The sequence below is a fragment of the Photinus pyralis genome, unplaced genomic scaffold (assembly GCF_008802855.1).
Source record: "Photinus pyralis isolate 1611_PpyrPB1 unplaced genomic scaffold, Ppyr1.3 Ppyr1.4_LG7, whole genome shotgun sequence".
NCBI classification, from domain to species: Eukaryota; Metazoa; Arthropoda; class Insecta; order Coleoptera; family Lampyridae; genus Photinus; species Photinus pyralis.
In genome coordinates this window covers 14,547,777-14,574,188 of record NW_022170738.1, presented here as the reverse complement: position 1 = coordinate 14,574,188, position 26,412 = coordinate 14,547,777, and the positions used below count along the sequence as shown (strand labels likewise).

The 26,412-nt window shown below is 34.9% G+C and overlaps 1 protein-coding gene across 11 annotated transcripts in view; it reads left to right on the top strand.

Annotated features, from left to right (window-relative positions):
* The window catches only part of LOC116176810 (complexin), a 501,249-nt gene that overhangs the window by 124,762 nt on the left and 350,075 nt on the right, over positions 1-26,412 (top strand). For 9 of the 11 annotated variants that reach the window (XM_031495591.1, XM_031495581.1, XM_031495590.1 and 6 more), the window contains one exon: positions 16,847-16,870. The exons of the other annotated variants lie outside the window; for them this stretch is intronic. The gene's annotated coding sequence lies outside the window, so the exon portion shown is untranslated. The remainder of the gene's footprint in view (positions 1-16,846; positions 16,871-26,412) is intronic. 11 annotated transcript variants of the gene reach the window in all.

Genomic DNA, 26,412 nt, shown 5'->3' with positions numbered 1-26,412 from the left:
ACTTAATTTGGCACTTTGAAAAATGAGCCCCTTTTAGTTATGCGTCAAGGAAACTTTTTGAGGTAGAATTTTGTTGTTTACAACTTTCACTTTTAATGAATTCCGTATAGTTGTGTGGAACAGTCGATGATGGTCGGACTGTTTCCAAACAGGCACACATCCAATAATTTGCATGCACCCTCTTGACACTAAATAAAGCTTGTAATTTCCATAAATATAACGGGTTTCCATGCGTTCACTTGAGATGTATTCTGCATACAAACGCGTTGGTTATATAAGAATCGGATACATTTATTCAGTTTATTTCGTTTACAAACTTGTTGAGAATTTATCTTTTACATGGCAAATGTTTATTGGTGTTTATCATTATCTTTGAAGTGAAGGTAAAGGAGATGTAATCCAACAAGAAATATACCTTTGGCGGTGTTTAACAGCTTACCCTTCAAAAGATTGAATTAAATTAAAACGGATTCAAGTTATCAAAGGATGAAGTCTCAAAACATTCTAACTAACAATGTTCATCAACCAATTTAAATTCTTGGAAGAATTGTTAGTAGTGATGTTGACGTCATTGCATGCTTTTTGGTGCAAACCCAACAGTTGGATAGCTACATCTGTTATGTGTATGTGATTGGCTGCAATAATTGGTGACGGCGCCCAGAGAGTGGGGCTGTTGTAATAGAAAACCTAAGGATAACCCTTACATCAAGTCCGCTCAAGCACAAGATTTATTTCCAAATAAGTCGAGGAAGACTGAAGTTCTTGTTGCAAATGAGTCTACGGATAATTATTAATAACCGATCCAGAGCTACAAAAATAAAGGGGTGGTTTATTTGTAGTGTTTTATTGAGTGTACTACTCCTAATTAACCAATTAACCCTCAACAATAACAGTACACAAGAATAACTAAAGAAATTGAACCTATTCACAGGAATATTCTCATTACTGACTCAACCAAGCTTAAACGGCAAAGAAAACCAAACTCCTTCTTAAGGAAGTTGCATGTAATAAATTTAGATACAAGCCAGTTTCGATTGATCAAGATCTACACCTTTAAGAATTTTTTTGGTTGACTTTCATTAAAATATTATTTATACACTTTCTTAAAGAGAACCAATCGTTATTTTTATACAAATCAAGGAAAAAAATTACAGTACCTCACGTATTGCGTTCTCTGTAGCCGATTGTTTTCCTATAGTACGACCCTTCTCGTAGAGATGGCACCTTCAAAATGAACAATAGATAACTTAACCTGAATCTCCGGAGGGCTGTCGTTTTCAGGATTCTTTTGGAGATTAACACTCCTGGTGTAATTTATCTGGCACTAATCCCCTCCGTTTACTCTGCCGTCAAGTAACTTTCGATTTCCACATTTCCAAAATTAACTACATTGTTTTGAGGAAATTCCACTGTCGGGGGGGGGGGGGGGGCAAAATTTTCAATTATTCTGTCATTCTAACTTTTTTTTGATGTGTCGGAGACGTTCGCGTGTAATTTCGTAGATAGATTTAGATGAGAAATTTTAATGCAGGCTGGGTTTACCGAACGAATTGATTTCTCTTCAACTAACATGAGCTAGATAGCTAAAGCGATTACCGTTTGGCCATGTCAAAATTTTATCAAATTTCGTTTTACACTTTAAGCAACTTTCAAAGAATAAATTTTTTTACGTACGTTTTTGTACGTGAGGATGTTAGCAATTTTCCGAGGTAACGGATCGGCAAATTCGGTTCAAATTTTGGATATGCATATATACGGAAACGGAAAATAACGGGCCGGATTTTTGAAACAAAAATTTGGAGGGCTCTGCAACGGCATCAAACTTTTTTTTCAAAAAGAAACTTAACATTTTTATTAGGGTATTCGAAAGACCTTATTTTCTATGTACAACCTACAAACATGCCAAGTTTTATAAAAAAAAATGAGAAAAAAAATGTGAAAGTTAAAAGCTAAAATATTTTTTTTCGGTAAAACTACATTAATTCTAATTAAGAAATACAAATATTAATTATATGGTACCTTGTGACATTAAAATCAGAAAAAAAAAAATCAATAGACGAACATGAGCAAAAAAAATGAAAGGCTTTTTGCGAGTAACTTTTAGCGTGTTTTCCATGACTTGATCATTTGATCAGTCTGAGACAGTCGAGAAAATTACTGTTGTAAGGGAAAATTGCAGAATCTTTTTTTACAAAATGAGAAAAGATCGTTAAACAATTTTCGCATGCTTGATGGTCAAGATCGTAGATGGAAGATGCGTTGAGTCGCGTGTTAAGAAAAAGATGAACAAAACAATAGAAGGAATCCAACGCAAAGCAATTTTCAATTAGGTATAATAAACAATTCATCGTAATTAATAATCGTTTAAGGTATAACATCCAAATTACATTGAATTCAACAAAATTTTCCTGTGGGAATTAATAAAACGGCATATATAGCAAATTAAGCAGTGTATATTAGTCATAAAGGATGTAAGGCTGTCAAAAATGTTTTTTTTTTGGTTAAATATTTACTTTGAGCTAGGAAGCTGCTCTGTCAAGAACTTAGCAACTGGTTTAAATAGTTGTACTGGATTGGTAACCAAGTTTTATAGGTAGGAAGAGTAGATACCCCATATTTTTAGATACGAAGCAGTTATGAGCATTTCGCGATGCATCGATTATTTGTATAGCTTATATAAATAAATGCAATTTTGTAAAATTTGCAAAATGACTAAGGTTTAAAGTACACGTCTTGCTTTTCTTTTACTGATTTCAGCCTGTAACTATAAAATTATTAAAGCCTCCGTAACTCCACTGGATCTGAATCCTAAAGCCAATAAAAAAAATTCTCCAGCAATTACCAATGGCGCCAAAGTGCCGGATCCAGCATCCAAGGTGACGGGCCAACTACCGAAATACCCCGGGGCCAACTGCCGAAATATGATCCCCGCCCAGAGCAGTTTTTTTTTCATTCGGAGTGTTACCACATACTACAAAAATTATTTGATACAAAGCTAGCTGTTGGTCAGTTAATTATTTTTCTAAAGAATTTTCGAGTTTACTTAACAATTCAATATCTTGTTTTAAGAAGGGAGATTCAACTCCTTTGTATGCAGATCCCCTGTTGCGGCATTAGGGAAATAAGGGGCGTATAAGTGACAAGTTTCGAGTTTAGAGAGAGCAGGTCAAATTTCTCCCAGCTGCCTTAATAAAATTTGCTGAACACATCAACCATGTCATCACACTTAAGTTAAAAAGGTGTTCATAGTACCCAGTAATAGTGGAATTTGAGGGATAAAACACACTCATTTATTTTACTTTACAAGGGGATAATGTTTGGATATTATCTTACATTTAGAAATTTACTACCCTTCACAACCCCATATTCGTATGGTACACAACTAAATAGCATTAAAACTAATCGGTCATTTGAGAAGATTTGTAATACATCTGTAAGATAAAGGCAGTTGAAATCCATCATTATCAATTTGGCCGAAGATTATTACAGTAAAAAAATGACTTTTCTCACTTTCGCACTTTGGAAGTTTAATAATATCACAAGAGACCGTATTTCAACCGTCGGCAGATTTTTATTAACGGCAAAAGTTCCTTGTAGATCAAAATGGCTATTATAATCTCATTTCTCTTCGGCGTTAAAAAAGGTCTATTTTATTTGGTTCTTTGTTCGCATCTTTTCGTATGTGCTTTTAGTTTAATGATGTTGCATTTTATTTCAGATACACTTTTCTTATTTTTTAACAAGTGAAACATTGAAAGTTCCCTAGTAACTATCCAACCATAACATTTGTTTCTTCAATTTTCAGCAGCTATATGAAGTAACATTTTCCACTGTTGTGTATTTAGAAAGAATGGTATTTATTTCATACTTCATGCGGAGGCAGAGTAAAGCATCACTTATTTGTGGTGCAATTAAAATGTGTTCGCGTTAGTTAAATTCAACATAAAACATTTTGACAAAAAAAATAAAAGGTTTATTATTTAGTTAGTGGTTCTAAACGGTTGATCGTAACGTAACGTGTTACTTAATGAATCGTGACAAATTAGATTATAATAAATTAATAAAGTAGTGGGAGTGATGCCTCATATTTTCTCTTATATGCTCGACACCTTGACGTGGTAATGTTACAACAGCACAATTAGCTGCAGTCTTGTGATCCACAGTGAGGTTGTGACTATTTCAGTTATATGGCTTAAATTGTATCCCTATTGTGCAATCCCTTTCGATCTCCACCCGAAGCAGACGTAATGTAATTATATAAAATTAAAAATATATTGCGTTAGACTCTCTTAAGTTGATAGAGGATAATTTAAGTGCCTAACTCGAGTAAGGCCTTGCCGTGCGATTTATATTAAATTACGTGCAAATTTGTTGATCCCTTGTAAGACGCTAGCATATAATAACCCTCGAGGTGTTGTAATATCGGCCATCGATAAGCTTAATTAACTAGACATACTAGATTAAAGGGTAATTTGTGCGCGAAGACGCTGCGGAAACTTGCGAAATTTGGATTTAATCGTCCACTTGATTGATGCCTTTTCGCAAAAACGATCCTCCCGTATTAGTAGAACGTTCTTTTCTACTTTAGCTAATTGCGTGAAATTGATAGTAACACAATCGCTCCGTTTAACTATACGTCAGTTCATTCTTCGCTCCACTGTGCGTGATAATATAAACAAATGATGGAAACGGCCTGTAATCTGATAATTCCCGCTGATCAATCGATAGTTGACGTAACGTAATGGTGTCACAACCGTTTGAGGATCCCATCTAACATCGCATTACAGGATATGTCATCCCTACGACATTTACTGGCTAATGCTGATAAATCCACTTTTCAAATACCTTTCACACACGACACCATGACAGTTGAGTTCTTGTATTAAAAGATACGCTCGCGTCTTCCATCCATGTGCAGGTTTTAAAAGGCACGCACGTCCCTTTTCTGAGAAATGTGGCACATGAAACGAATTTAGGACAATTCGTTTCCGAAGTGCGTCTGTCAGATATTGATAATATTTGACAACTTTCATTTGATTACCACTTTCGATTGTACTGCCAAAAATAATAACAAAGAACAAGTGGACGAACACGAGTACGACCTACATTAGTTAGTCGTTCTCCCTTTTGCCAACGTTTTCTTTAGTAAACAAGCACATGTAAGCAAATATTTTCTCTACATGTGAAGAAGTCTCAACATTTTCTATTGCTCTGCAGACTTTGTAAACAAATATCTCGATTGTACTCGAGAATTGTGTTCATCGATTTTCTCAACTTTCAATTGCCGTCGTATACGAGGAAAAATAAAGTGTAAACTAAAAGTGGATATATTTTACAAAAGGTAAGGGTGGATATAGTAGGTAACAGTGTTTTTCTATATATCAAAAAAGGGCTTTCATATAAAGTTTAATATCTCCTGCGAGATGATTTATGGTATGGTTATAAATTTTACACATCTACCCCTATTTTCTATTGCTTTACCCAAAGTACAAATTGCTACGAAAGATTATAATAGATGTCTATGGCAATCCCAAACAATAAAATTGAGCTTTTCTCACGTAATTTTATATCAACCTATGGGCAGATAAAACTGAGAAGTATTACGGTTTCGCACCTAACCAGTAATTTAGTTCGGTAGAAATGACCAAACATACCGATTACCCAGCCATATACGATAATAAGAACGTACTGGAACTACAAATTTCCCGACAAACTCAAAAACGAGCAACTATGAAAAGTTGGAAATAAACTCAGAAGTAGGTAGATTCAATACATAGTTATAAGAAAAATAATTCTGAGCAAAAATTGAATTTCACCCCTTTTTACTTCTGAGAATAGATTCTAGTTTTTTTTACGTAGGAAATTCACCACATTTTTACATTAGTTCGAACAAACTTGTATTTTTGCTTGAAGATTGCCTATAGTATTTGCATCAATTAAAAATCAATATCTCTCCATAATAATTAACTAAAACGGAGAAGTTGCGACTAATTTCGGACCTTCACTGAGTCCATTTTCAAGGAAAAAAGCTTAAAAGGAAACTAAGATTAACATTGTAAAATTAGGGGCACAAACGCACTTATACCGTTAAGGGGCGGTACATATGTAAAAAATATTTAAACTAGATTACGTAAAATTATTACTAAAGATGAGACATAATTTGAATTTGCATAAAATTCGCCCTCTAATTGGGCAAAACCGCACATTATCGCAAGAAAAGTCAAAAAGGACCTGAAGTAGTAAAGGTTAAACAATTAGGTACTCAAAGTGAGTTCAAAAAGGAACAACCAGAGTAGTGCCAACTAGAATAAATTTGAAAATTAGGGAAATTTTGTGCAAATTAAATCGGTATTAAATTCAACAACCACATTGAGCAAACCAGGATTAGATTTATGTTTATGAATCTCAAATATTTCAAGGATATTAGGAAAGAGCCCTTTAGAGGCCAGATAAAGGATTTCAAAGTCAGCGAGGGTATAAGAAAATTGTGACACGTACATAATAAGCATATGTTCCTCACCAGGAGGATTTATTGCAATTCATATTGTTAAATTTGATAGCTTTGTAATGTTCTTTGAATTGAGTAATAAAAGTAGGACCCGTCTGGCGAATGTAAAAATTATTCCTAGAATTTTATAAGTTTAGATTCACGGTATTCGTTCTTCACTAACATAGATTGAAGGGAGTTGCTGTTAGGAAAGGAAATAGTGATATTTACTTGATCAAAAATGTTTTTAATAATATAGAAAATGTTGGGGACAAAAGGGATAGAGCTATAATTTTTCAAGACCTCGTTGGTGCTAAACTGGGGAGTTAAACTGAAGCGACCGTAATTACTGTGGCTTCGGTTAAACGAGTCAAAAGGGGTTTATTAATTTTAGACAAATGTTTTTGAAAAAGTTTTTCGACAACAATAATGGGGTAACCTTGAAGAGTGAATTTTTTTGAATAGGGTCCCCAAGGTTCATAAACTTGATGTCCCGGTCAGACCAGTGGTAAGTTTCTTGAATACTCCTGTTTCCAAAATCACTAGTTGGCTTAACCCACACCTTGAACCGTTTCTTCAATTGTACCCTCATCTTTGCCATCAAAAATTAACACCAGTTACCCACCCACATTCAAAAATTAACTCTCCCAGAATCCTACTCTTTAACTTCATTGGATGTATCCAATTTATTCCCCACCATTCCTCCTGATGAGTGCATTAAATTTGTCTCCAATTTATTAGTTAATTCCAGCTTTTTAGACTCTGAGGTAGAGAGTGTTCTTGCCCTCCTTCATATAGCTATTCAACAAAATTTCTTTAAATTTAACAACGATTTTTACGCCCACACAGCATGCTTTGCCGTGGGTTCTAATCTATCCTTTATATATACTATAATGATGTCGCTGATCTATCCCCTTTACTACCAGAAATTTTCATGAATTATTTAGAAACCCAATTTATCAGTAAAACTAAAATTTTTTTAACAGTACATGTCATTTCTTGGGGTCGCTATGTGGACGATGTCTTGAGGTCCCACAAGCCAGCAGAGCCATTTTAGAAAAATGAAGGACGAAATACATCAGAATTATAGGCTGATTATAGGCCCTTTTTGGACACTTGAACAAATTTTCAGGCGACATCCTTTAAAGAAAAAAACTATGGCTCTGCTGGCTAAAGACGAAGCTAGCTGACCACTTGTAAGATTTAATTTGCTTCGAAGGCGAAAAATTCAGATCACAAAATTATAGGCTATTTATAGACTTTTTCTAGACACTACAACAAATTTTCAGGCGGCATCCTTTAAACAAAAAAACTATGATTTTGCTGGCTAAAGAAGAAGCTAGCTGATCACATGTGCGATACGTTATGCGCATGCTCAAAATTTTTGCCTTGTAATTAATATCGATCCATTAACAGTGACTGTATAAAGACAGTGTGGTCATATGCTCTATATCCGCCATGTTTTTCCCATATTCTTCATTAAGCTGATCGGTTTAATTGAATTGGTAGATCTTGGCATTTTTCTATGGTTACAATATTATTGCCACAACTGTATGTGACTTGATCACATTGGATTCCAAGTTAATTTCCGCCAACCCGATTTATTTGGTTAAAATATGGCGGATATCCCACATACCAATAAAAAAACAACACCAAAGTATGGCCAAACTGCCTCTATACAGTAGGTATACAGTCACTGTAGATCCATTATAAGTCACTAAATATAGAAAGTACCGCAATCCATTGGGCCCGTGTGTTAGAGAGAGAACGCATGGTTTTTGCCCAAAAACTGCGGAAGTTACCAGATTCTAGTAACTTTAATGTTAGGGATTGTTCCACCTGTTTGGAGAGTTTGTCAAGTAGGTATTTGAAATTTGAATTTTCTTTTACTAATAAATCAAATATATAGCAAGTTGTTGTGTTTCAGGTTTAAAAAAAAGTAATGTTAAAAGTGTCTGAGTTGTCTATGCATCTTCTCTTGTATTATAGGAGAAGAAAAGTTGAAACGATATTCCTGAATTGGAAAGAAGTACAAAAAAAAATTAAAATTATTCGTCTCATTATATTATTAACGAACCTCGAAATCGCTTATAATTTTGTATTTCTCCCTACCTGTGCGTCTGTCTGTCCGTCTGTCTGTCAGTGTGCACGATAACTTTGTGTAGAAACGTCCGATCGCTTTAAAAATTGATATACACATGTTCTTCAGGATATAACAAAGTTCACAATTGTTTTTCGGCTACGTAGACCAACGGGCCAAATAGTTACAGCCCAAAAACTGCGCAAACCTCCAAAAAGGGTTTCTAACTCTTGTTACAAAGAACATATGAATGTCCGGTTTTCTGTGTTAGTAAATATTCCTTAAACTTCAGGCAACTATGCAGATGCAAACAAATTCTGCGCATGCGCATAACAACTTTTGTATTTGCGCAATCCTAATTTTTTATTTGTTAATATATTTAAATGAAATGTTGTATGCAGGCACCTCAAATAAAAGTAAAACTAATGCCATTTCAAAAAATTTGTGTTACAAGCTATGGTGATCAGGTGGGACAGAATCAATCCCTTAGGGCAGTGGTGCTCAAACGGTCGATCGCGACCGACCGGCGGATCTCGAGTACTTTTTGAGTCGATCTCGAGAAACATTTGCGATTTTCAGAGCAGATCTACACTTAAACTTGACTTAAAGAAAATGGATTTTGGGGAAAACTAAATTCTGCCGTTTCCACTAATTAACTAACTCTATGTACAGTATTTTCATGAAATTCTGCAAATTGCGCCACGATACGCCCTACCTATGTAGACAACAATCCTGCTTCACACATACTTGCATCCTCTCAGAGTCGATCGATCGGAGTGTAACAACATTCAGGTAGATTGTCAGCAGTTCAAGTGTGAGCACCCCCGCCTTAGAGTGTATTGTAAAATGATGTACGTGTGAAGATCTCGAGGATTGTTTGGTATTCAGTTGTATCGGATTTTTGAAATATAAGTTAGAGTTTAAATAAATATATTAATTGGGCGAAAGCCCGTTGAGGGCCCAGAACAAGAGAGGGACAATAAATAGGGAATAAATAAATAATTTTTATTTATCCACTACATCTCCGAGAGGGGCAAAATCAAACTGATCTGGATGATAGTTTTTTTTGTTTAAAGGATGCCGCCTGAAAATTTGTTGTAGTGTCTAAAAAAAGCCTGTAAATAGCCTATAATTTTGTGATCTGAATTTTTCGTCTTTGAGGCAAATCGCAAATGTGGTCAGCTAGCTTCTTCTTTAGCCAGCAAAATCATAGTTTTTTTGTTTAAAGGATGCCGCCTGAAAATTTGTTGTAGTGTCTAAAAAAATCCTATAAATAGCCTATAATTTTGTGATCTGAATTTTTCGCCTTCGAAGCAAATCTCACAAGTGGTCAGCTAGCTTCGTCTTTAGCCAGCAGAGCCATAGTTTTTTTCTTTAAAGGATGTTGCCTGAAAATTTGTTCAAGTGTCCAAAAAGGGCCTATAATCAGCCTATAATTCTGATGTATTTCGTCCTTCATTTTTCTAAAATGGCTCTGCTGGCTTGTGGGACCTGATGTCTTGTGTATTCACACTGCGAATCCCGACCTTGTTGACGCTTTCTTGGGGGAATTGAATATTGTTACAAATATTTTGAAGTTGATGCTGTTGTTTAATTTGATTCTACAAATGATGTTAAATATTTTTAAGTTCAAAATTGACATTGATTTTTGACATAAAAATCTCTGTGACAAACAACATTTGGCGTTCAATAATGATTACCCCATTATAGTTGTCGAAAAACTTTTTCAAAAAGATTAGTCTAAAATTAAGAAACCCCTTTTTACTCGTTTAACTGCCCAGTTTATCACCAACGAGGTCTTGAAAAGTTATAGATCTATCCCTTTTTCCCCATAACATTTCCTATATTATTAAAAGCATTTTTGACTGTTTCCTTTTCCAACAGCAACTCCCTTCAATCTCTGTTAGTGAAGAACAAAGACCTTGAATCTAAACTTAACTGTTCCGGCATTTATAAACTTAATTGCAATTCTTGTAATAATTTTTACATTCGCCAGACGGGTCGTACTTTTATTACTCAATTCAAAGAACATTACAAATCTATCAAATCTAACAATATTAATTGCACTAAGTCTTCCTTTGCGGAACATTTGCTCATCACAGGTCACAATTTTCTTATAGACTCTGACTTTGAAATCCTTCATCTTGCCTCTAAAGAGCCAGCCTCCTTTGCCTATCTTTGAAATATTTGGGATTCATAAACATAAATCTAATCCTGGTTTGGTCAATGAGGTTGTTGCATTTAATACCGATTTAATTTGCACAAAATTTCCCTAGTTTCCAAATTTATTTGAGTTGGCACCACTCTGGTGGTTCCTTTTTGACAGATTGTTTAATCTTCACCACTTGAGGTGGTTGATTTCTTTTTTGGTTTTTCTTGCGATAATGTGCGGTTTTGCCCAATTAGAGGGCGAATTGTATGCAAATTCAAATTATGTCTCACCTTTAATAAAGTTAACCGTTGTTGTTATAATCTAATTTAAATACTTTCAAATATTTTTTACACGTGTTCCCCTTAACGGTAAGTGCGTTTGTGCCCCTAATTTAACTATGTAAATGTTAGTTTCCCATTAAGATTTTTTACTTGAAAATGAACTCCATGGAGGTCCGAAACTAGTCGTAACTTTCTCGTTTTTGTTAATCGTCATTAAAGTATTATGGAGAGATATTGATTTTTAATTGATGCACTTCAAACCCCATTTCAAGATGGATCCTTGGTCTAATTATAGTATTACTCCTAAGTAAAAGTGTAAAACAGAAGTATATAAACTCCGGATGATGGACCTGTCCCAATAACTAACGTCGGAATCCACAGAATTACTTCGACCGCCAGAATGATTATAAGTAAAAAATGGCAATTGGAAGCACATTGATTTTCACTCTACGCTTTCCGCTCTCTAACCACGGCGTGCTTGCCAAAGAAAAAAGGCGGAAGAGGAAGTAAAAGCAAAGACCGCTCAGAAAAGTCTGCCCGGAAAATTCACAGGCAAATGCCAGCAGCTAGCGTAATGACAATCAAATTTGTAATATACTTACTAGCGACTACGAAACAATAAAATACGGTGAACATAAAACAAATGCAAATGTTTATATAACGAAAAAAATAAACTGTTTCAAATTTGCTAGGATATGGATTCCATTGAATAACAGAAGAAAACTTTGACAGATAACCTTATAAGTTATAACACACTAACCCTATAAGGATCTTGGATAGCCATATTAAGAATTAAATAAGCTTATTCTTAAGTCTCTGACAGGACTTTGGTCTTAAATAGGAGTAGGTTCATTAACTGAAAATATAATTCAACTCATAACCTTCCCCGAAATTAAATCCTATCAAAATATACATAAAGTAGAAACCTTACTTTGCCAATTGAAAATTTGTACTAATCGCCGTAATTTTAGTTTCCCGAGTTAGTAGTTTTTAGATGCACAAATTTCGGTGATTTCTGACGATATAAAAATTGATTACCACACGGTATTGTACGTATAATGAGCCCACAACTCCTACATTTCCAATGTCGGCTGGATTTTTGCATGGGCGGTGAACTGAAACTGTTTAAATTTTTGCACAAATACAAATAAATTCTGCATACATACAAACTACTTTGAATTCGGAGTAACATGTCAACAAATGCAAGTCCACACTGGTCTCCATTTCCTTCTACTTCAAAAGCCTTTTTTTACGAATTTACCATGTCAAGTCCACTCGCTTATCATTGATTGCCTTCAGTGTAGCTGCAGGTCTGAAAATGTAATCATGAACGTGAAGGATAAATTAATACAGAAATTGTATTTGCAATAAAAACGGCCATCGCTTCATCAACGTTGCATTCAAAGGCTTTTACTGGCAGTTTAAAATCTTCCTGGATTATTTTTGCGTAACTTTTTCACCTCTGTGTATTTTGAAAACGTTTGACAGGTTTGTTTTCGAAAAGGTGGGTGGTTTTTAATATTAAACCATTCAGTGGTTATAATACAGGTACCTAGCTAGTGACAAAAGGAGTAAACCGAAGGTAAATGTAGCAAAAGTTATCCCACTCCTATCTCTTCATTATTTAGTTTTGTGAAAACACAAGGCATTCCAGTATTTCCCCTACATAATCCAATGTGAAAGGTCAAGGGTCACAAAAGTGTCAAGTTTGAAATTGGGTTCGTTGCCGATTGTGCGTGGATGCGATATTTTAACTCGTAAGTTAATGAGGCGTTTTTATTTTATAAACGTAACGAATTTAAATTAAATGTGATGTATAACCGGCAAACAATTGAATACTTACAACATTAACAGAAATAATTGTGGAATTGGTTTAGATGTAGATGCTCTAGAAACGTTTAACCATAAGCTCTGTAACCTCAGCAACGCTTGATGACGTGTTTGCCTTTTGTCATAATTCTATGCGAAAAGCTGCTTTGTTTTGCCGCGAATGCCTCTTTGATAAATATATGTTTATCCACGTAAACGGAATAAACCATAAATCCAGAAAATTTCCTCTGCACAGATTTGTCCATTCAAGCAAAAAGACCATTCTTGTCCAATAATGATGGACCAATGCACGTTAAAGTAGGATCTGAAATTCCATTTTAAGCTTGCGTAATGCGATCATATCTTAACGCGAAGGATTCAAATAGTTTGATCCCGGAATTAGTTCCTAATCTGGCGATGTCGGGCGCATTACCGGGTGTGCTACGTCATGTTCCTCTGCAACCAATTGAATATAAACGATTGCTTAAATGTCGCTTCCTCGAAAATTTAGACCAATTTCAATGCAAACAAAACTATGACAACGGTCTAGAATACGGAATCCGTTCCGGTATCAGATTCAATCTCAATCGTTTTTAATGCCGGTTGTAGATGGAAAATTTAAGCAGATGTGCCACACGTGCATTAAAAAGGCGACATTATTTAGTAACTCGTCGTGAAAGCTACTTTTGAATTAGTAAAATGGTCTGAATGCCTGGAGCTCAGGCGTTTTATGTGAACAAATTAATCATTTCCCAAAATGCAAGTTATGCACAGTCTGAGTTCAATTTTAGATAACCTGAGCCCTGTCAAATATTTAGAAATTTGCCTTTGCAGTTATCCAAGATAGATTTTCAGGTGGAATCACCCGATTAGAGAAGATAAAAAAAGAAAAATAAACAGGCTATAGAAAGGAAATGCAGTACGTTACCTCTCTGGCTTCCATCAGAGGATGTTCACTAATGCTACATCAAGCATAATAATTAAATGTAGAAAAACTGGAACATTAGCTAGATTCGGTTAATAAAACCGGCATCTTTTTCTCTAAAACCGTTTAAATTATTTATCCAAACATCTTTACATTGCATCCTTTTGGAGTAAATTTATTTTCATAGGATTCCTTATTTGTTAAGATGTTTCTTTTTAGGGTATGCCACGTTTTAATTTAATTACCCATCGTTCTTATTCCTATATCGCAATCCGAAACCCATTTATTAATAGAGTTCGTAAGTTTGCATTAACGAGAATTGGGTTTGATTTTGGCATTGTAGTTTTTGCATATATTTTTTGTTCCATAAGAGGATTGGGGTGGTCGTATTAAAGAAGTACCGTGCTCTGGATGAAATTCAAACACTCATGATCCCCGTCTTTTTAAAATTCCAACGTTTGTTGTATTCTAAATGAACACCTCGATTTTGAATTTTTTTTAAATGCATGATTTTTTCCATTATTTTTTGTGATTTTATTAATTTTTCTCTAAATACTGCAACAATTCAATTTACAATTAAATAGAAAACCCTCTCATCAAGCAGAAATAAGAGTCAATAAGGGTTGAACAAGTTCCAAGATTGGGCTACTATTTCAAAAGTTATTTAATTTAAAGTTAATTTTCTTTCGAAATTGGTCTAGTCTATAACTTTTGATAAAAAATCTAATCGAAAAAGTACGAATTGTTTTGGATTTTACGCACCAAAATTAATAAGAAAAAGTATTCTCCCGAGAAATTTTGGTGTAGTCGATTTTTAGTAAAAAAGGAAGGTTATACACTGCCTTTTTTTGAGGCCCGCAAAAAAAAATTGTCTTAGATCGACCCGGAAAAAAAATAGACTTATAGAATGTAGCCTGTAGAATCCATAATTTCAAACTGTTCCAAGATTGGGCTACTATTTCAAAAGTTACAGCCCTTTGAATTTTCTTTCGAAATTGATTTCTAGTCTATAACTTTTGATTTAAAAATCTAATCGAAAAAGTACGAATTGTTTTGGATTCTACACACCAAAATTAATAAGAAAAAGTGTTTTCCCGAGAAATTTTGAGGCAGTCGTTTTTTGGTAAAAAAAGGAAGGTTATACACTGCCTTTTTTTGAGGCCCGCAATAAAAATTGTCTCAGATCGACCCGGAAAAAAAATTTCTTTTATAATGTAGCCTGTAGAATCCATAATTTCAAACACTTCCAAGATTGGGCTACTAGTTCAAAAGTTACAGCCCTTTGAATTTTCTTTCGAAATTGGTTTCTAGTCTATAACTTTTGATTGAGAAGTCTGATCGAAAAAATACGAATTGTTTTGGATTCTACGCACCAAAATTAATAAGAAAAAGTGTTTTCCCGAGAAATTTTGGTGTAGTCGATTTTTAGTAAAAAAGAAGGTTATACACTGCTTTTTTTGAGGCCCGAAAAAAAAATTGTCTCAGATCGACCCGGAAAAAAATTTTCTTATAGAATGTGGCCTGTAGAATCCATAATTTCAAACAGTTTCAAGATTGGGCTACTAGTTCAAAAGTTACAGCCCTTTGAATTTTCTTTCGAAATTGGTTTCTAGTCTATAACTTTTTATTGAGAGGTCTAATCGAAAACGTACGAATTGTTTTGGATTCTACGCACCAAAATTAATAAGAAAAAGTGTTTTCCCGAGAAATTTTGGTGCAGTCGATTTTTGGTAAAAAAGGAAGGTTGTACACTGCCTTTTTTTGAGGTCCGCAAAAAAAAATTGTCTCGGATCGACCCGGGAAAAAAATTTCCTTATAGAATGTGGCCTGTAGAATCCATAATTTCAAACAGTTCCAAGATTGGGCTACTAGTTCAGCAGTTACAGCCCTTTGAATTTTCTTTCTTTTTAAAATTCCAACTTTTGTTGTATTCTAAATGAACACCTCGATTTTGAATTTCTTTTAAAATACATGATTTTTTCCATTATTTTTTGTGCTTTTATTAATTTTTCTCCAAATACTGAAACAATTCTATTTACAATTAAATAGAAAACCCTCTCATCAAGCAGAAATAAGAGTCAATAAGGGTTGAACAGGCCAACCTCTCCTCATACTCTCACGATCAAATTTTCGTGTCTGCTTAATGATAGCTCGAGAATAAGTAATCAACAAACATACCCACTGCCATCCAAGGGGTTGAAATAGTCACCCCCTTGTCGCAACTCGAAAACGGCACATACTATCACGATCACATTTTCGTGGATTGCCAATGATAGTTCGAGAATAAACAATTAACAAAAATATCCAGGTTTACTACCCACCAAGGGGTTGAAATAGTCACCCCTTTGTCGTCCTTCAAAATTTATTATTAATTATATTTATTTATTTTCGAACTAGCATTAACCAGACACGAAAATTTGATACTGATAGTATGTGCCATTTTCGAGATACGACATGCCTGTCTGTCCGTGTGTACGATAAGTTTGTTTAGAATAAGCTATTGTGATTCTGTCGATCTCTCCTGAACACGTTTCTGAGCACTTCCCACAAGCCACATTTAATTTTCCTATCCGGCAAGTGAATCCGATCGGATGAAAAAAAGAACATTGAAAATATTGTGTAGATACGCATCTTAGTGTTATCGCTAAGTGTGCCAACTTCATTAAAATACCTAAACTAAAAATCCATTAAGGTGTGAACTACCCTCCACAATTATCCCAAAAAAATGCTTTTAAATAAATGAGTTACTAACCTGTAGCCTGTAGGTAAACAACGAAAAATCGCCTTTTAACATGTTTCGATTTATAAATTTAGAGCTTCCACTTTTATTAGTACGCCACTTATTATATTACCTACATCCACTAGGCCCATTAAATTGTAATAAATGCCTTCCCGCGTGGTTATGATACATTGCCTCGGCCCATACGGCTTTTATTTGAGCTCTTTATAGAGGAAAAGTCTAGATAGAAAATTATTCTAATTTAGTGGGACATAAATTTTTAGACATTCGTGGATTTTCCCTGATATATTTTTAAAGCTTGACAAATTTGCATTTTTGTAGTCAACCCTTAATCCTCTAACCACTTAATCTAAACGCCCATTTTTGTTGCAGGTGTAACCAGATCGCGAGTCTTTTGTAAGTATACCATTTTTTTTAACGAAGTAATAAGGCGCACGAACGCATTTTTCATCTGTACAGCTTTATAATAATCTGTCGTAATAGATCGCGGGATTTTGGGACTTTGCTTGGGTAAACTTTGCTGTAGGTAATTTACGTAGATAGAACACGTAAATGTACTGGACGTTTTAGTAAAATAAAGACGGGATTTTTGTACTGCTGCTATATACCGTATATAAAGGGGTTTGTAGTAGTGAAGATTTATCCCTTCGCGATACAACATGTGCGTGCGTCCTTTGTATTTTCGTCTTTCTATTTGACTTTCTCTATATAAAAAGGAATCTATTTTCGGAATTTTAAACCGTGAAGGAATTGTGTAACATGGCTCTAAAGGAAAACATTTTTCGAGTTTCTATGTGTAGGTAATTTAATGCTTTTGGGGTGTTGATCCTATAAAAAGTTAAATAAGAAAATATGTCGCGACTATACGTTGCATTCAAATAATTACAAGCATAAAACTAACACACAGAAGCAATTAGTAAATCTTATAGGTTCAAAATTATCTTTCATAAACCAACAACTACCCTTTTTTTAATGAAGAACGTACTTACCAAACTATTGGGATTATTTTGAAGAGTTTGTTTGAAAAATAAAATATAAAACTAATCCTTTATGTCAGACTTTGTTTGTAGCTTTCCTATTGCAAATTATCTAACTTCCTACACGAAAAGGCCATGGTACCGCACGTGTTTAGAGACTAGACGAGTCTAAAAGTTTAAAACTCTCAAAAGTTACTATGAAATTCTATAGAAGAGACCAACGTCGAAAGTAAGTTTGAGACTTCCCGAATTCAAGTAGAACTTTTAGAAAATAAATCAAATTAAGTATAGATACCGCTCAGAAGTGTTTCACCAGCAGGGCATTACTAGAAGATAAATTAGGTAACATAAGTGTCGCACCAGTAAACAAATGATCATTTTACGACTATTGTAAATTGTAGAAACAGAAGGCGGCACGTGTAAAGACCACGTAACTCTCTAAGTAAACGTTCTAAAGAAACCAAGTGTGACCTGCACACTTTCGAGTATAAGCCCCCTCTCTCTCCCATCCCTTTCCACTATCAGCATTACCGCCACCACAGGTCTCTGCAGCAGAAGCTTAACTTAACGCTATTACTAGCCAAGTGTATGATGTGGGATTGGTTTCGGTTGGCTAAACTTACATTTGTTGATAAAGAACTTCGGATTCGTGATTCTATTTATTAAATTTTTCTTGTCAATTCCTTATTTTCGTGCTCAGTGCTTTGGAACTTACCTTCCGTACATTTATACCTCTCAGGCTAGCTCAGATTAAAATGGTTATGAACATTTTTCTTCTACTGAAGGTACCTACATTAATAAAAAAATCATAACCAACAATTTTATGACCAAATTACTTAAAATTTAAATACTCGTTCAATGTTAGCGTGTTTTTGAAATAATGTCGTTTCACTCCCCCTAGATAAGAGTTAACAATGTGATAAAAATTCCATGAAATTTAAACCTAGATTTATTATGATTAAACATTAAAGTCGTACGCAAATATACGCGATTTTCTTCCTTCCACTGATAATTCGCATAAAACGGAAATAATAAAGATGTGTACCTAATCGCGTTTGATTATCTCCTGCCGCTTCGGACTTCAGGAACCGGTTGTCGATCTAGTTTGTGGATCAATGTAGCGCACTGCTCACCTCTTCTAAATAGACTTCTCGTAGCGTTGATAGGATTTATAATTCTGAAGAGTCCACCAAAATCAAAAACGGTTCGATTTTCGTCCAAATAATCCCAGAGGTCTTAATCATAAACAAACGCGAGCATTTGAAAACAAGCCGCAAGCAATCGAAAAACAACACGCTGCAAATTTGGGTGACCATTAATCAATGGAAATTTTCCGGTTTATGGTGAAGATCAGCTTTTAATATTTGCGTCCTTAGTTTAAGACTCACTAGAACTAGAAAATGTCCTCTTCCACATATTCCAATTTCTCGAACCATTGAAGTGGCATCAAATAAAACCAAGTCAATTGTGGTTTTTTTTTTAATTATTCGCATGATTTCAGAGCACTATTAAAATTTGGTTTTGAAGATAATGGGACGAATTATTTGAATATCAAGTTTGTAAACTGGTCGAAAATTCAGTACCCGTCTATTGTGAAATGAATCGAAAAAATCGCGTAGGTACATAAAAGGAATACGTAGGCGCCCTTTCCTTAGTTTCCTGCATTGACACTTCTAAACAAAAGCAATATTCATAACTCGCAGAAAACTAACGATGTATTTAGCCTAAACTTATATGAATGAAAAATTCGCGCAGCTTTTAACATAAAAACTTTTAATTATGCACTTAAATTCCAGTTTGATAGCCGCCATATTAACAAATCCCTTGAGAGCACTTTACTATGAAAACTGTTACAATGTACCTGCGGCAAGCGATCTTTTTGCATGACCCAATATGATTAAAGTACTTACTGCGATGAAGTCAACTTTGTATCATATTTGGTAAACGTCACCAGTTTACATTGCAACCCATGCGGAAACTCGCGATTGTATATGGCTATTTTACGAAACAAGCTACTGGATTTAATTTCCATCGTATCTACTATATATTCCTAGTGTGAGCCACGAATAAGAAAGAACTTCAATAGAATTCACGTTCAATTTTTCGTTTTTATTCAATATAATCCGCCATATTTGAAAAAAACAGCGAACCGTTCTTATGAAATGTTGCTTTTGTAGTTAAAGTACAAATTCTCGATTTTATTAAAGATGCCTATACAGGTGAAAAGCCTAAGTATTTGAAATACTCCTGTTGTAATAACTACACATTGTTTAAAGAAACAGGAGGGCAAGTGTCCCAACGTAGGGTGAACGTAACTTGAATGAGTAGAGTAGAGTAGAGTAGACATAGGAATTTGCGTATATTGTACTTTCCTATGTCTAATTTTAAATGACAAAATCTCTTCTGAAGGACGCCTAATTTTATGCAATCAAAATCACTCATGCGCACGCATTTTTGGAAGAGATTTTGTCATTTAAAAGTAGACATAGGGAAAACAATACATTCTACTTCTTAATGAATATCACTGTATAACCGCTAGTATGATATAAAATTTTGTATGTACCACGGGCATTACTTGATGTTTATGGCCTCGGGCGACTTACAAGCCCTCAGGCCAAAAGCCAGCTTGTAAGCGTGTCGTCCTCGGGAAGGCATAAACATCCTCATAATGCTCTTAATACATAAATATAACTATTATTTACACATCAAATTGTTTAGCATCTGATATTAATTTTGTTTGTTTCCATGTTTTTTGACGAATGTAAGTTACTTTTGTTAACTACACATAAAATAAATATTATATTATTATCATCTTATCTAAATTAAGTAAATTTGTTAGAGTTTCAAATTTTATTAAATGTTTCTAAGGTGATGTGTTTATAAATAAGTGTTGTTAATATATTTTTTTGCGCGATCGGTCATTTCTGACTATTTACCATGTGTGTTTCCATGACAGTAAGTTGAATTTACCAGTTGCTATGATTACGACGACGTCAAAATTACTTACCGATCTAAAAACAGAACAGCAAAAATACTTACCGACGCCTTTTTAAAAACAATCAGTTCAATATTACATTTAATCTTTAATTATTGTTACATTAAATGTACAATTTGTGCTGATGTTTCGTATACAAAGAACACGTCATTTAAACCTGAAGCAATAGAGATCAATGTGTTTAAAGTTGTGCTTTCGTTTTTCTTAATACATTCCAATTACAATTTTGTTCTGTAAAATCTTCGACATACCATTCGGCCACCGGCGAATACCTCGCTCATAAAGTTATAACGGAAGTGCAAAGCTAGCAAACTACATCAGACACATGCACAAGAAATTATTAATTTCAGTTTTGACAAATAAACTGGTTACCTAGTGATGTACACCATACCACTTCGATCATTGCAATTTATTCTGCTCGTTAATTTCTTAGTGCATATTATATTGGTTGTATAATTTTAATTTCGATCGCGCAAAAAATGTTATAAGCACGTCGAACGTTAAGGGTTACCGTTCTCAGACAATAATTGGAGTCGTCGCTCCGCTCCTCCTCCAAACAATTGTCTTCGAACGGTAAAAATTCCTTACCGTTCTCCATACTTAATATACTATAATTATAATTCACGTGCTATATTTGCTACGATATATTTCATCTAAATATTTGTTCTACTGAGACTTCCAGTACTTTATTTATAACTCCACTAACTCTAATAGGTTATGGGCCCAGACGAACAATAAATTAGTTGTTGGAAGTCTTACGAGATTGAAGATCATTAAAAATAGAATAACTGTCAAAAAACGTAAGGTGACGTACTTACTCTCGAACTGTCGATCTGTTTTAGTCTCCTAGTCTCGTGGTTATTCGATTAGAAATCAATAAATGGCTGGCGCTAACATCCTTAATGCTACCCGAATCGAATTACTCAACAGAAGTAATTATGATACATGGAACATTCAAGTCGAAGCGTTACTTGTGAAAGCAGATTTGTGGGAATATGTATCCGGTATCCGTCTGAAGCCAGAAGTTGAACCAGATACGCAAAACACCGTTAATCAACAGCAGTTACAAAATGCATGGATTATACAAGATCGTAAAGCGAAGTCAGAGCTCATACTATCAATTTCACCATCCGAGCTGAAGCAAATACGTGGATGCGAAACTTCGAACGATGTATGGATGAAATTACAAAGTATTTACGCATCAAAAGGACCAGCTCGAAAAGCAAATTTACTTAAGCAATTAATTACTCAAAAACTATCCGATGGAAATGATGTGAGGGAACATTTATCGCGTTTCTTTGATACGGTTGATAAACTTAACGCCATGAATGTAGAAATAAATGGCGATCTTCTCACAATTATTCTATTATATAGTTTGCCGGATAATTTTGATAATTTTAGATGTGTCATCGAGACGCGTGACATACTGCCAGACGCTGAATCGTTGAAAATTAAAATAATTGAAGAAAGCGATGCCAGAACAAGAAGAACGGAGAATACTGAGTCAAGTGCAATGTACGCAAAACATCAACAAAAATTTGCGAGCACTCGTACAGAAAAACCACTGTCAGGTAAATACAATAATAAAAAGCCGAACTACAATTGTGGTTACTGCAAGAAGAGAGGTCACAAGGAATCCGAATGTTGGAAAAAGAAAAATGTCAGCAATCCAGGTAAAGATAAACAAAATGCAAATTACGTAGGAGAAAGTTTCTTTACAAACAGTCCAGTAAATTGCGATAAGAACGAACTTTGGTGTTTGGATAGTGGTTGCACATCACATCTCTGTAACAACAAAGATTCATTTCAAAACCTTGAAAGCATTGACAGCAAAATACGACTAGCTAGTTCAGCAACTGCAGATGTTCTTGCGAAAGGTCGTGTCAATCTGAAAATCAAATCCAACGGTAGTTACAAAAACATAAATCTCGAAAATACATTATTTATTCCTGATTTAAGAACTAACTTGTTATCTGTAACGAAAATTGTTGACAAAGATCACGAAGTTATTTTCAGAAAACAACAAGCAATCATTTGCGATTTGAAGGGTAATGTCAAAATGACAGCCGAACGTCAAGGCGATTTATTTTACATTTGTACACGTCAACAGGAAGTTAATTCCGTAACTGACAACAAGCAAAATAAAATCGAACTGTGGCACAAACGGTTCGGACATCTTAACTTTCAAGATCTTGTTATGATGAACAAAAAGGAAAGCGTTATCGAAATGAATTTTAGCGATTCCAACGTTCCTCATAATTGCGAAATTTGTATAGCTGCAAAGTTACCACGTTTACCATTTCCAAAAACTGCTAACAGATCAACAGAATGCCTTAATATCATTCACACTGATCTGTGCGGGCCTATGCGGACCACATCAAACGGTGGCGCAAGATATTTTTTATCGATTGTCGATGATTATAGTCGTTACGGCGAAGTGTACTTCCTAAAAAGCAAGGATCAAACCTCAATTAGACTCATAGAATTCATCGATAAGGCGGAAAGGCAAACGGGCATGAAAGTGAAATTCGTACAATCCGATAACGGAACTGAATTCTGCAACCAGAAATTAAATTCGTATTTTTCAAAGAAAGGAATTCAACGAAGGCTTACAACTCCACATACACCGCAACAAAACGGAGTCGCAGAACGCCGCAACCGAACTCTAGTTAATTCTGCCAGGTGCATGTTGATGCAAGCCGGTCTAAGTAACTCATTTTGGGCAGAAGCCATTAACACGGCGAACTATGTTCGAAATAGAAGCACAACAAAGAGTTTAGCTGAAGGTACACCTTTTGAAAAATATAATGGTAAAAAACCAAATGTTGGACATCTTCGATCATTTGGATGCAAAGCTTTTATTGTCGACACTTCTCCAAACAAAGATAAATTTCAGCCCAGAGCGAAACAGGGAATTTTTGTAGGATATTCTTCCGAATCAAAAGCCTATCGTGTTTGGATTCCAGAAGATCGTAAAGTCCATATCAGCATAGACGTTCAATTTTTGGAAGAGGTTCCAGAAACATATGAAGAAAACATAGTGACAATCACACCTAATTCCGACGGTATCAAACCTATGGAAGATATCAAACCTATGGAAGATATCAAACCTATGGAAGAAATTGGTGAAACGGAAGAAAACGATGAAGAAAGATTCGACACTGGTCATCAAACTAGAAGAGGTCCTGGGAGACCAAGAATCATTCGTTCAGGACAGCCTGGCCGTCCGAAGAAGGAATACAACATTGTTGAAATTGACCGAACATCTTCTGATGAGGAAAGGATCATAGAAGATAACATAGATGACAGTATCGATTGTAGTGATGGCGATGTAGAAGAATTCAACGAATACTCAGGTATGTGCTCTAACGAGATATCATTAACACGGGCACTTTCTAGCGAAAATCGCAACGAGTGGTTCAACGCCATTTACCACGAAATAAAATCCCTCATCGAACATGATACTTGGAAAATAATTAACAAGCCAGAAAATGCAAGAATAATTGGTTCCAGAATGGTGTTACGCAACAAGTTGGATGCAAACGGCATAATCGAACGCAGGAAGGCTAGATTAGTCGCAAAAGGATTCGCTCAACGTCCTGGAGTGGATTTTCACGACACATTCGCTCTCGTGGCTAGAATGGAATCGTTTAGAGTTTTAGACTATTAGCCGCTCTATCCGCTAAACTTCATTTGAAGATGCATCAGCTGGATGTTACTACAGCTTACCTGAATGGCGAAATCGACACAGAAATATTCATGGAAAAACCAGTTTTTCTTAAAGAAATGTTGCAACGAATGACAGTCGAAGAACATGGATCTAAACTTGCTGCGAAAGCTAACGAGATGTTACTGCGAATCAAAAAGGGCAAGGATATTGTTTGTAAATTAAACCGGGCAATTTACGGTTTAAAGCAGGCAGGACGCCAGTGATACAAGAGGCTGAAAGAGGTTCTACTACAACTTCAATTTACTCCTACTAAGTCCGATCCCTGCGTATTTGTTGATGATGTAGGCGGAAAGCATACCTTCCTTATGATTTACGTTGATGACATCATCATCGCGTCGAATAACTCGAAAAGAGTAAATGATATAAAAACAGCTTTATCTCAAGAATTCAAGATCAAAGATCTGGGACTTGCAAAGTACTGCCTGGGGATTGAAATCCAGCAGAAAGCGAATCACATTCAACTTTCTCAGAGCGGTTATATACAAGAACTCTTACACAAGTTCGACATGTTAAATTGCAAACCAAACGACACTCCTATGGCACTTGGATGGAAACTATCAAAGTCAAAAGAGACAAATAACGAAGAGGAAAATCCATACAGACAACTAATGGGAGCATTGATGTACTTAGCTGTGGGTACTCGTCCTGATATTGCTCATGCTGTAAGTGTACTGTGTCAATTTAACAATTGTCATGACAAAACACATTGGGCAGCAGCGAAAAGGTTACTGCGATATCTGAAGGGAACTCCGAATCGTGGTCTCTCATACAACAAAGAGGGAGAAAGTATAAAGGGCTACGTAGACGCAGATTGGGGTAACTCCATTGACGATCGGAGGTCGTATACCGGATTGGTTTTCACTCTTTCTGGTGCAGCTGTAACATGGGCTTCGAAAAAACAGAGAACCGTGGCGTTATCTTCGACTGAGGCCGAATATATTGGACTGACCGAGGCTACAAAAGAAGCCATGCACCTTAATCAATTTTTAGAAGAACTAAATTTTAATTCTTCGGCGCCCATTACGTTGTACAACGATAATCAAAGTGCAGCTCACCTGGCCAGAAATCCAGTTCAGCATGCACGTTCAAAACATATTGATATTCGTTGTCACTTCATTAGAGAAGCTCTAGAAAACGGATATGTTCAAATCGAATATCTGCCAACGAACCAAATGCCTGCAGACATGTTAACAAAAACGTTGAGTTCATCAAAAATGGAAGATTGCTGCAGATCCATTGGAGTTGTTGAAGTTAAATTTGAGGGAGCGTGTTAGAGTTTCAAATTTTATTAAATGTTTCTAAGGTGATGTGTTTATAAATAAGTGTTGTTAATATATTTAATTATAATTGACGTGCTATATTTGCTACGATATATTTCATCTAAATATTTGTTCTGCTGAGACTTCCAGTACTTTATTTATAACTCCACTAACTCTAATAAAATTAAAGAAGCGATAAGATTTAAACAAGAATTATGCAATTACAAATAATTCCAAAAGGAAAAATCGAATACAATAAACCAACTCCATACTTATTCGTATAATAATCCCCCAGATTTACACTTAATAAATTGAGATATTTTCACATACAGGGTGTTCTGTCATTATTTTTAGTGTTTAGACCGAAGTAACAACGCGTATATGACGTTTACGCAACAATATCTTCAAAAACACGTTTTTTTCCAACTAAAAACTGTATTACAATAAAATTAATCATCGAATGCCACCGGCTAGTTTTATTTTTTAGCAAGTCTTTTACCTAGTTTGTAGTTGCTTACTTTAGATATTTTTCTATTATAATCTTGAAAATTGGCTACATAATTTCTATCTCTTTTCTATATTCCAGCAATAGAACAAGTATACAAGGTCATATCTGTGTGTGTTGAAAAACAATTTAAAAAATCATATATTTTAAGAATAACCCTTCCTTTTATATTAAATTCGTTTACTAAAATCTGGACAATAAGTTTATTTTGAAATGGCCATCTCAATTTTTACCTATGAATAATTTAATTTTTTAAATTTGAAAAATACATGTACGTAGATTTCATTCAATATTAACCCTGATATTAACACAGCAAATAAACCATTGAATTTAGGTAAATTCAATATTAAGATTACAGAATCAAATTTAAATTCCTGACGAGGAAAAAAAAAGAAATCAACACCGAATTCAACAGGCTCTGTAACTGGGAACATACATTAAAAAACAAACATTGAAAGATGGATTGAATCTT